The 11,898-nt window shown below is 33.8% G+C and overlaps 1 pseudogene; it reads left to right on the top strand.

Annotated features, from left to right (window-relative positions):
• Nucleotides 1-3,104: 3,104 nt before the first annotated feature.
• LOC124975317 (pre-mRNA-splicing regulator WTAP-like) lies at nucleotides 3,105-4,475 on the top strand (annotated as a pseudogene).
• The last annotated feature ends 7,423 nt before the right edge of the window (nucleotides 4,476-11,898 follow it).

Raw genomic sequence — 11,898 nt, 5'->3', positions numbered from 1 at the left:
ATCATGAAATCTACCCTATAAAATGAAAGAAAAAGGGAAAGGAAAATTTAACCAACAATTTATATATAACCATAGATATATTATTTACAAACAGTTTTATATAACTACAAATTTCAACTATCCCTATTTACCAAAAAAAGCATTTATTGTAAATATTTACTTTCATCTCACAGAAAATCTTTTACAAGTATTTACAAAGAGTATGTATAAAGTAATTTTAGTGAATAAATATATAAATAATGTTTGAACAGATTTAGGATATTAATTTTTTGCCATGGTTAGACCTAGAATGTTCCAAAAATGTGCATATGCCACGTGGAGACCCACAAATAACAGGAGATCTTTTAGATCATGCTGACACTCACTGGCAAAGAGGAGTTTGGTTGGTTAATTTAAATGAAATGGGACATCACTGGAGAGAAATAGAAGATTTGAAAAAAATTGAAAACTTAATAAACAAAGAAGAGTATATGTTCAGTGATAACAGGAGAAATCAATCTAAGCTTCTGAAAAATCTTTTGTTTGAAAAATTCTCCATCAACATTTTGAAGTTTGAATTCCTCCTTGATCTTTGGAACTCTGAACTGTGTCTTCTGCTATGTCAGGCCACAATATTTTATATCACTGAATTACTCTCAGTACCACTTTTCTAAAGTGAAAGATATATAACCTACCAAGAAAGGGAGAGATTAAAGATGAAAAGGAATGTCTTTAACATTTTATCTGTACCAAAATATGTTCTTTTATTTCATGAAAGCACAAATATGAAACACATTCTTGTAGAGAAGTTCCCAGAAGGTATTTTGCAAGGGAAGAAAATTAAATAATTATAATTAATTAAAAATTATGAAGGGAAGTTATGCTTACTCAGGAAGACCAAGTTTCTGTAATTCTCAAACATCACATCTCTATATAAGTTTTGTTGAGCTGGCTGAAGATATTCCCACTCCTCTTCAGTGAAATCAATGGCCACATCTCTGAATGTCAACAGATCCTGAAATAATAGGTAAATAAATAGTACACTGAATACTTGATCATTCACAGAGGTTTTAATTTAATGAGAGAAACTCCTATGGAGGTGATAACTTTATTTATTAACATATTTTTATACACAGTGATACACTTATGTACCTCTGAAGAAAAATAGACATAAGTTCAAAAGGAGGATGATAATTTCAGTTTTATGAAATAAAATATAAAACTGAGGTATCAACACAAGAATATAGATTTTGTAATTTTATTTATCATGAACTAAATTGTACATATCCCTCAGATGAGAAAGTTATGGTAATTAATATAGGGGATCCTCAGATATAACTGCACAACCACGAACCAGAGATTTACTGAAATAAAGAATCTGATTCAACAGTTCTGTGATGGAGCAGTTTTCTGAAAATGTAGCAATTTCTCTAGTTATTCCAGAACCAGTAGGAGTAGAGAAACTATAGAAAGGCAATGAGGTTGACTACTTAAAGGAAACTTTTACTAGTGAATTTGAGTTCCAATATATTTATGGTATTTATGTATGTTAATAAAATATCAAATGGAAACAATTCCATTTGGATATTTTATGCTTTCTTTTTCAAATTTAAACTTATTTTAATGTATAAAATAAAATTTTATACAGTATGCAGTAAAGTTTTGGTATATGTATACATTGTATTATATTTATAACAGGATAACCATCTCACTCTTCAAACAGTTGTCTTTTTAAATTAATTTTATTGGTTCTTTTTAGTTCTACATGACAGTAGAAACCATTTTCATGAATGTATGCAAACAATGGATATATCTTATTCTAAATAAATTAACAATTGTCCTTTGGGTGGGCATGATTGTGGAACTCACTTACATATTTTTATATGTATAGATAAGAAAACTAAGTTAGATTTATTCTACTGTTTCCTATTCCTCTTATCCTCTTTTTCACCATTGTTTAATTTCATGAAATTTTCTGACCCTCATATATTTTATGTGGTATAGATTTCACATATCAGCAAAAAAATTTAACTTTTGTATACAGGAATTTTTTTTTTTACTTAGTATGATATTCTTCAAATCCATCCATTTACTGGCAAAATTCATGGAGTCATTCTTTTTGTGAGGTTGAATAAAAATGCATTGTGTATATGCCTCAATTTCTATATCAATGACTGCTATTGCTACAGTATTACTGCAAGGCATAATTCCCTTAAGGAGAATAAAACAACCTTCTTTGTCTCTTCTGATTAACTCTGCATTCAAATTCAATTTACCTTATATGAAAACAGAAACTGCTGCTTGTATATGAAGAAAACATGAATAATGTATTTTCCCAAACTTTTCCCTTCATTACGTATTTCTTTATGTCTGTTTACTGAAAACAACATTTAACTGGGTCTTGTTCTCCACTTCAACCTGCAAGCCTATGTCTGTTTTAGATGAGCTGAGAAAATTTAGTTCAGTTTTTTTATTGAAATATGCTTTATTTAAATTTCTTGACATTTTGGTTTATTTCTAGTATTTAATTTGAACTGATTCTCCTTTGATTATTCTTCTAGCGTTCTTTCTGCTTTGCTAATTTTTGTTTTTTTTCTCCATATATTCTTAAAATATTGAGTATCTTTCATAGCATCAACTTCTAAGCTGCAAATTCTTTTATCCTTTGTTTATCATGAAAAGTTTTTATTTAATCTTCAAGTCAAAGTCTTCATTTTGTTTTATATACTATTTTTGGTTGGCATCCATTTTCTTCAGTGTTCGGTATGTTATTCTAAAACCTCCTACCTTTTAGGGTCTCAGTTAAAATACCAGCTGATATTTGCATTGGTTTTTCTTAAAAAGTGACTAGTCTTAATCTTGCTGTGTTAAGATTCTTTTATCTATATGTTGGGCACTTTCAAAATGATGTGTCTTTATATGAGTCTCTTGCAATATTGTATATCTGAGTCCTGTAAAATTTCTGTATTTGATTTTTCATTTTGTTTTTAAGACTTGGGAAATTTTCTGATGTTATTTTATTGTTAAGATTGTGCATGATGGAGCGCAGCGTGGCCAGCGGCGGCTTGGCCTTGGTCCCTGTGACTGGCGATGCCTGTGCAGCAGTGGCGTGAAGAGAATTCAAGATGACCAATGAAGAACCTCTTCCAAAAAAGGTTTGACTCAGTGAAACAGACTTCAAAGTTATGGCATGAGATGAGTTAATTCTAAGATGGAAACAATATGAAGCTTGTGTTCAAGCTTTGGAGGGCAAGTACAAAGATCTTAACTCAAATGATGTAACAGGCCTAAGGGAGTCTGAAGAAAAACTAAAGCAACAGCAGCAGGAGTCTGCATGCAGGTAAAACATCCTTGTAATGCGACTAGCGACCAAGGGACAAGAGATGCAAGAGTGTACTACTCAAATTCAGTACCTCAAGCAAGTCCAGCAACTGAGTGTTGCCCAAATGAGATCAACAATGGTAGACCCAGGCATCAACTTGTTTTTCCTAAAAATGAAAAGCGAACTGGAACACACTAAAGACAAACTGGAACAAGTCCAAAATGAACTGAGTGCCTGGAAGTTTAAGCCTGATAGTCAAACAAGCAAAAAGTTAATGGCAAAGTGTCAAATGCTTATCCAGGAAAACCAAGAGCTTGGAAGGCAACTGTCCCAGGGTCAAATTGCACAGCTTGAAGCAGAGTTGGCTTTTCAGAAGAAATATAGTGAGAAACTTAAAAGCAGTCATGATGAACTAAATGACTTCATAATTCAACTTGACGAAGAAGTAAAAGGTATGAAGAGTACCATTCTAGTTCTTCAGCAGCAACTGAAGGAGACACGCCAGCAGTTGGCCCAGTACCAGCAGCAGCAGTCTCAAACCTCAGCCCCAAATACCAGCAAGACTACATCTTCTGAACCTGTAGAACAGGCAGAGGCCACAAGTAAGGACTGCAGTCATCTGGCAAATGGACTGAGCAATGGCAGCTCCTCCCATCATAGGATGTCTGGGTCTGGATTTCACAGGGTGGGGCACAACAGAGAATGACTTTCCTTCTTCTCCAGGGAACAGTAATAAGGCCTCCAACAGCTCAGAGGAGAGAATTGGCAGAGGAGGTAGTAGTTATGTAAACCAACTCAGTGCGGGGTATGAAAGTGTAGACTCTCCCACAGGCAGTGAAAATTCTCTCACATACCACTAAAATGACACAGACTCCAATCATGACCCTCAATAGGAGAAAGCAGTGATTGGGAAAGGTAACCAAACTGTGGGTTCCCAGAATGACTTGGACTCAAGTGTAAATGTGCAGGGTTCAGTTTTGTAATATTTTTCCAGCAAATTTTTATACTGTGTCATTTAATTTGGGAGAGGATACTGTCCAGAAAATTGATGCATACTTTGTCACAACTTGCCTTTTTATGGGTGTGTTTTTGTTTTGTTTGATCCCTCACCCCTTTTTCTTTTTGCTTCAATACCTCTGCCACTTTGGAAATTGTAACAGTTAATTACTTTGAATGTTGCTAAAAGAACATTTTGTGTAGGGTCAAGCTATTTTTATATGAGTTAATGTGAAGTTGTAAATGGAAATCTTAAAGTATAACACAATGATGTCTGTATAAATCTGTGTGTGTCTCTAGAACCCGTGCTGTGTAAGAGCATTCTTCCTCATGCTGTTATATACCTCCGCACCATTCAGACTTGTTAGAGTAGATGTGGGTTTATGACTGCCAAGTTTGCCCAGTACCACAGATATAAACACTAAAAGTTGAACTTGTTAATGGAATCCTATAGTAGTTTCAGTGTTACATACAGTTATTTCCACCATACATATGTGCATTTTCTCTTTAGGTGACTGACTGTTTATGATATTTGTGTGCATAGTTAACTCAATTTTTATGAACTGTTGTAACCTATTAATGCATATTGCTCTGTGACTCCAGTATATCTTACCTGCACTGACCAAACCTGAATAAAGATTTTTACTGTAGCTCTTTAAAAAAAAGATTGTGCATCATTTAGTTTATATATCAGAACCTTCATCTTAAAATTTCTGTTCATAGTCCCTTAACATCATTTATCTTTAGTCATATTTTTCTTTAAGATTATATGGTTTGTCTTCAAGTCCTGAAAAATCTATTTCTTGTGGTCTTATCTGTTGGTGATGCTTTCCATTGGACTTTTAATTTATTAATATCTTCATGTTGAGAATTTCCAATTAATTCTTCTGAAAGATTTATATCTCCTTATTGAAGTTACCTTTCACTCCTTGTATTTTCTCTCTGCTTTGATTTATTTTGTCATCTTTTACCTCATAGATCAGTTGAATAAACTTTCTATATATCATCACTAACATTTCCTCCATTGTTGTGTCAATGGAATCTGTTTTTCAGGTATACTATGTTGTTTGGTATGGTTTGTTCCATTCATTTCTCATATTGTTTGAGTGTCCACCCAACTTTCTGGATGTATCTGAAACAGCAGAGTTTCTTTTTCTTTTTTTTCAGGGTTTCTATCTTATGAGTTTATTGTGTCCCTCTATGTTATAAACACCTCACAGTTTGGGGACAGAGGCCATTTAAAGCAAAAACCTATGCTAACAGTATACAGCAGTACATTATGTACTTAATTGTATTTTGACATCTACAGTGTTACTTGGTGTAATATTCAAATACAGGAGGATCAGCAGGATCAGCAATTTCCATCAGTAATCATAAATTATGTCTGGCACAAAGTCAAACAACAGGTGTTGTCTATGATTTCTGCCATATTAATTACTGCTCTATAATTGGTGGTAGTGGAGGACATTATATATATCAAGTAGCATTAAGAGATGTTAAGCATAGAATTCAGTATGAGGATAGAAGAAATAGAAAGGTAGAAAATGTTTGCAATTTTAAAGGATAAAGAGGGCAGATGCAGTGGTAACATAGGTTGTGTTGTTAATGAGGATGAAGGAGAAAAATAGGACAAAGAATACAAAGCAAGAGTGAAGATAGAACTTGGTTGTTCACAATAGAAAATGGAGTGGGAGACAAGGTAAATAGAGAATACAGTGCTGGAAAAAAGAATACAAAAAAATCGAGCTATGCTAATCAAAACCTTGATGTTCAAAAAATTGATCATAAAAAATAATTACCTTCAACAAAAGGCTAGAAATTATGAAATAGAAACAAATCTTTAAGTGAATAGGTGTTTTTGACCAAATTAGTACAAATTCAAGTAAAATAAAACAACACAAAGCATAAACAAAAAAAGTGAACAATCTGAATGAAAAGTTAAGAAATTATATAGTCACTTTGATTATGTTTGACAAATAGTGAGCATATGTATTTGGTGTCTGTTCCCAACTGATTTTATTTCTTTAGGTTTAAAATGATTGTGGGTGTATGGGCATAACTTCTTGATTTCTTTCTTTTTAGGGTGTTGCTCACCAAGTTGCCAGCAGGGTCCTAAGATTTCTAAACTCCCCTTCTTTTGAGATTGATAAGGGTTGGAATGAATGGCAAGAACTGTCCATCCATTACCAGTTTGTTCTCCCCTTTGGGTTCTCTAAGAGCAATTCCCATAGGTAAAATTTGTGGTTGCAGGGATGTAGTTTAAGTGAGGTACTTTTTGCTTTATTTTGTGGTGAGTTGCTGGTATTGTTGAGTCAACATTCTTTTAAAGCTTGGCAGATGTCAATCTGTGAAAGACTGGGCAGGTCAGGTGATAAAATGGTAGTTTGGTTGGGGCAGCCTGTGGCCAGATAGCAATGTGGGTGGTTGGGTCAGGTTGGCTTGGCAGGGATTCTGACATCTGGCATGCTGGGCTAAGGGCCAAGCAGGGAAACTGCAGGTTTAGTAGGTCAAGTGATAGGCAGGGTGTGAGGCTGAAGGGGTTGGCAGACTAGGTCTCAGGTTTCCAGGGTCCCAGAGAGATTATAATCACAGGTACCAGTCAGATGAGGCAGACCAGAATGACTTGTTTGTCAAACAACTTGCAGTGCTAGGAACAGTGAGGACACTACAATGTGTTGATGTCAGTGACTCAGCAGGTGCTAAAATAGGTGGGTGCAAGGGAAAAGTGGGTGCTGTGGTCTTGGAAGTGCCAAGGACCAGTCATGTAGGCAATCAGAGGGTCAAGTGTCCTCACACCCATTATATCATCATTTTGATCCATTGTAGCTGGTCTCATGAGCTCCTTTGAGCCACAGGACTCACAGCATTGGACAGAGTTAGGTTTTCTGTAGCCTTAAGACTGGAGTTTATAAAATGTTTTCTTTTTTTATTGTCCCTGTGTTTGTTAAGCTCACTTAAGTATTTGCTAGGCTCAGATAGGTTTATTAAGGTCTATCCATAATCTCCCAGATCTGGGTTTTCACTACCCATTGGCACAGGTGTAGTGTACTCTCAAGATGACTCCTGGTTCAACTCTCCACTGATGATTGGTAAACTTGGGGTAATATTTTTAGATCAATTTATGAATTGAACAGTCTCTGGTTCAGCAAGAGCACATTGACCCTCCAGTCTCAAGATTTTTTACTTGGAACCTCAGAGAAAAATACTATTTCCACTACTTGAGTTCTGAATAACTGACCTAGGAGACATGTTTTCTCACTGTAATACATCACTTTGCCTGCCTTGATATTAATCTTTTTTGATTATTTCAAATGAGTACATAACACTCTATTCATTTTTCACATCTTAAGTCATAAAATCAAAAATAATGTGACAGCAGTAATAATGCTCATTTTTATATTTTATGAAGCAATCATTAAATGGTATAACTCAATTTTTATCAAAGTTTATTTGATCTGGAATTCATATTTAAAGAAACATTAAGGTGAAAGGACATTTTGAATATTAAAACAACTATCAGAGGAGTTCAGTTATTATTAATGAAAAGATCAATGGACACATGTTAATAAGACAGATAAATCAATTAGATCAAATGATATTTACACTTTATATGTACACATATAAAGATGTAAACATGTTATATTAAAATAATTGTTCATGTAAAGAAAAATAAAAATATAATCAATTTTTTAAAAACAGAAATCCATTTTTGATAGAGATTATTTTAAAAGAAATTATTGAGTCAGGCAGAGTGGTACATACCACTAATCTCAGTTATTTGGGAGGAGGAGGCAACATAGCAAGGCCCTAAACAACTTAGTGAGATCCTCACTCAAAATAAAAAAAAAAACAGGAATTGTTGAGGATATGTATCTGTGGGTACAAACCATGGTCAAAATAAATAAATAAATAAATGAGGCTATATTAGTCAAAGCAACCATGAGAAGGATGAGGAATATCATCTCAATTTTTTGCTTAAGGAGGTGGCAATCCCCCATGAAGAAATAATATCCCCTTAAGAGTGAAGTATTAAAAAGAATGAAGCCTCTTGTGGTCAAGTTCTTAAAAGATGAATTTGATTGTATTTGCCACACCATACAATAACCCAATCCTCCCTGTCTAAGAGAAGTAATTTTTAAAAAACCCACTGATGCATACTAATTTGTGCAAGATCTGAGAGCTAAAAGTAACAGCTTTAGATAATCATACAGTAGTGCCACATTCATATCTTTTAATAATGTTAATGCCAGGTAACAATGGTTGGTTTTGGTGATGGTTTTAGTGATGGTTTTAGTGATCAATAATCTAACTTGTACAAGCTAATTTATTTGACCATTTTGCTTATTTGCTCAAAAGAAAACACAAGGGGAGAGATTTGTGAGATCATTGATCTTTCTTCCTTTTAAGAAAGGAAGCCAGTTGGTGATGTATATTCAGGACCTCCTCAGAGTATTAGCCAAGAATGGAATGTTTACTCAGGAGTGTAATTCATATGTTGCATCCATACTAGGCTTTAGTATGTTCTTGATTATTTCACATTCTTGATACATAACACTGAATAAAACTTCATTCAATTTTTTTCTCCCAAAATTTAACTCTGAATATCTCCATCTACTTTACCTTGACTAATTTTTAGCCTCCTGGTTTCTGGAAGGACCTTAATTCCTTTTCAAAATTCCTATGAATTCTAATTATACTGGACTTCTCAATATAAATGCTACACCGTGCTTGCTTTTCCTAGGCAGAGGCAATTTCATTGTAAATTGCCAGATATGGTCAAATAAATGACTTTGTATCAAGAACATTATCTGTGGGAGTTGATTGGTACCGTCTTACCTTTTTCAAATCTAATCTCAGTATTACACCTATCCTGGTGGTAGAGCACATGCTTAACATGTGCAAGGCATTTGGGTTAAATCCCCAGCACCAAAAAAAAAAAAAAAAAAAGAAGATATGTATTCCTAATCAATGTTCTTGAGTAAAAGGCTTCAATAAAAATGTAATCTCTAGTATTACTGGGTTTTCTTGAACAAGGATTTAATTTCTTGTAAGTTTTTGAATAGAAGTCTACCAAAATTGTTAGCTGAGGTTTATGACTGACTCAAGAAATTCTTTCACAATGTGTGAATGATCTGCTTATAACCACCTCCAACAGTGAACTAAGATTTTTAGATACTATATTGCTGTAGTGAAACATCTCACCTCATGTCGATATGAATATCCACTAAAATGATTGAGTTTGGAAACAAGTCAACTATCTAGGATTTCACATTACCCTATGGACCTGAATTTTGATGTCAGATTTAAAGAAGCCTTATGCTGACTTCTATAAGTCTATCTTAAGTCTTATAGTAATCAGTAACCAGAGACAGGTACATTGTTTCCTATAAATGTCAGTGTTATGATTAGATATTAGTTGCCCCCAAAAGCTCATGCATGAGACAAGGCAAGAAGGTTTGATATTAAATATTTAGGATATGAGAGTTGTCTATTCATTGCATTAAGCCTCTGATAGAAATGGAGTTGTAACTCTAGGCAAGGAGGATATGGCAGGAGGAGAAGGATCCTGGGGGCAGAACTTTGAGAATTTCATTTCATCCTTGTTGATCAGAGCACTCTCTGCTTTCTGGCACAATCTTCCCAGATGCTTTTCTCCACCACTCTCTCCTGCCATGATGTTCTGTCTCATCCTAGCCCTTGAGGAATGGAATCAAACATCTCTGGACTGAGACTTCTGAAATTGTGAGCTCCATAATAATCTTTTCCTTCTCTAAAATTGTTTTTGTACAGAATTTTGGTCACAGTCATAAAAATCTGATGAAAATAGTCAGAGGCTGGTCCCTAATTTGGACTGATAGGGCAACTCATGCATGAGGCCTTAAAATGAACAACAACAACAAAAAAAATGGATTTTATATACTACAAAAGCAACCTGCCTTTGAAAAGTTAAAACAGCTTTCTGACACTCCCTGCCATACTCCTGCTTGACATATAAATTGTGATAAGATTCTATAGAGATAAAAAATAAGGTACAATTATTGAATTTCTCAGCTTGACCATACAATGAAAGGAGGTTTCTCCTTCCTTTGGGATGTGATTGCCACTTGTGATATATGACAAGAAATTGAGAAACCCACTCTCAACCATTTCTTTAGAAAAAAAAAATACATCTCAAGGGAGAACAGCAAAGGCAAGAAATTTCAAAAGATTTCACAAAAGAGGAAACATTAAAATGACAAAAAATGAATATGAGTATAATGCAATACTATTTAATGAAGTTAAAATTCAAGCTAAAGACTATTTTATGCTCACCAGTAAGAAAAAAATCAATCACACACATGCAAAAGAGGCTAATGGTCAAAAAGATGTTAAGTGTTATTTCTTGATGTAAGCAATTGTACATGGTATGTCTTCTTCATGATAATTCAATGATCTCTATTATTAATATTTTGCCTATTCTTACTGTGCTCAATAATATCAAATTTATTACATGAATGACTGTGAGAATGAATGAAAGAAGGGATTTTAAAGGATATTTGGGAACATTCTCTTTTTAATTTATTTTATTTCATTTGTTCTCGTTAGTTATACATGACAGTAGAATATAGTTATACATTTTGATAGATCAAACATAAATGGAATGTAAGCTCTGGGAACATATTTTAATAATGTACATGACAACTTTGCTGATTGTGGTGCTGGTTTTGTGGATATGTACATATGCCAGAAGATAAAAGTATACACATAAGATATATACAGGTTAATATGTGCTAATTAAATCTCCATAAGACTATGAAAATTGGGATACATCTAAAGCTTTTGTTAAAAATGAAATATACAAACAAAAATTAGTAGACCATAAAATGACTAGGAATTTATTAGAAAATCATCCATGTTAATAGTTTAAAAAATAAATTTTATAAAGCAAGAGTAGAGAAAAAAATCCTAGGCAAAAGAGTAAAATAAAAATTATTGAAAATAAACATAACAGAGAATCACCAATGTCAAAGATGGTGTTTTTAAAAAGCAAATTTGTCAGATGTGGTGGTGCATACCTGTAACCCAAGTGATTCAGGAGGCTTAGGCAGGAGATCAAGAGTTCAATGCCAGTTTCAGCAACTTAGTGAGTCAGTTAGCAACTCAGTGAGACCATATCTCTAACTTAAATGTTAAAAAGGGCTAGAGATGGGACTTAGTGGTTAAGTGTCCCTGGGTTCAATTGCCAGCACCAAGACAAAAACAAAGAAAATGAAATTGAAAGAGCTCTGGTAAATTTCAAAAATTCAACATGTAAAAACCATATCAATTATATACTATGCAATTGTGTATATATGCATGTATATAATGATGTCTCACTTGAAGTGAATATATTCTGGAAAACTCATTCTAAGATGATTCAATTATTTTCCAAATGTCTGAGTGTAATGACAACAATCTAGATGGTACAGACTATTACAAGGCAAAGTTATCTGATATATCCATTCCATTGTTATACATGAAACCTACCAGTGACCAAATACATGATGCAACAAAAGACTGATATTATGAAGTGAAAACAACCAGTGCAGAACTCATAATAAAGTGAATACATGGCCAAACTC

Source organism: Sciurus carolinensis, unplaced genomic scaffold (genome assembly GCF_902686445.1).
Source record: "Sciurus carolinensis unplaced genomic scaffold, mSciCar1.2, whole genome shotgun sequence".
NCBI lineage: Eukaryota > Metazoa > Chordata > Mammalia > Rodentia > Sciuridae > Sciurus > Sciurus carolinensis.
This window is presented reverse-complemented; position numbering and strand designations above follow the sequence as displayed.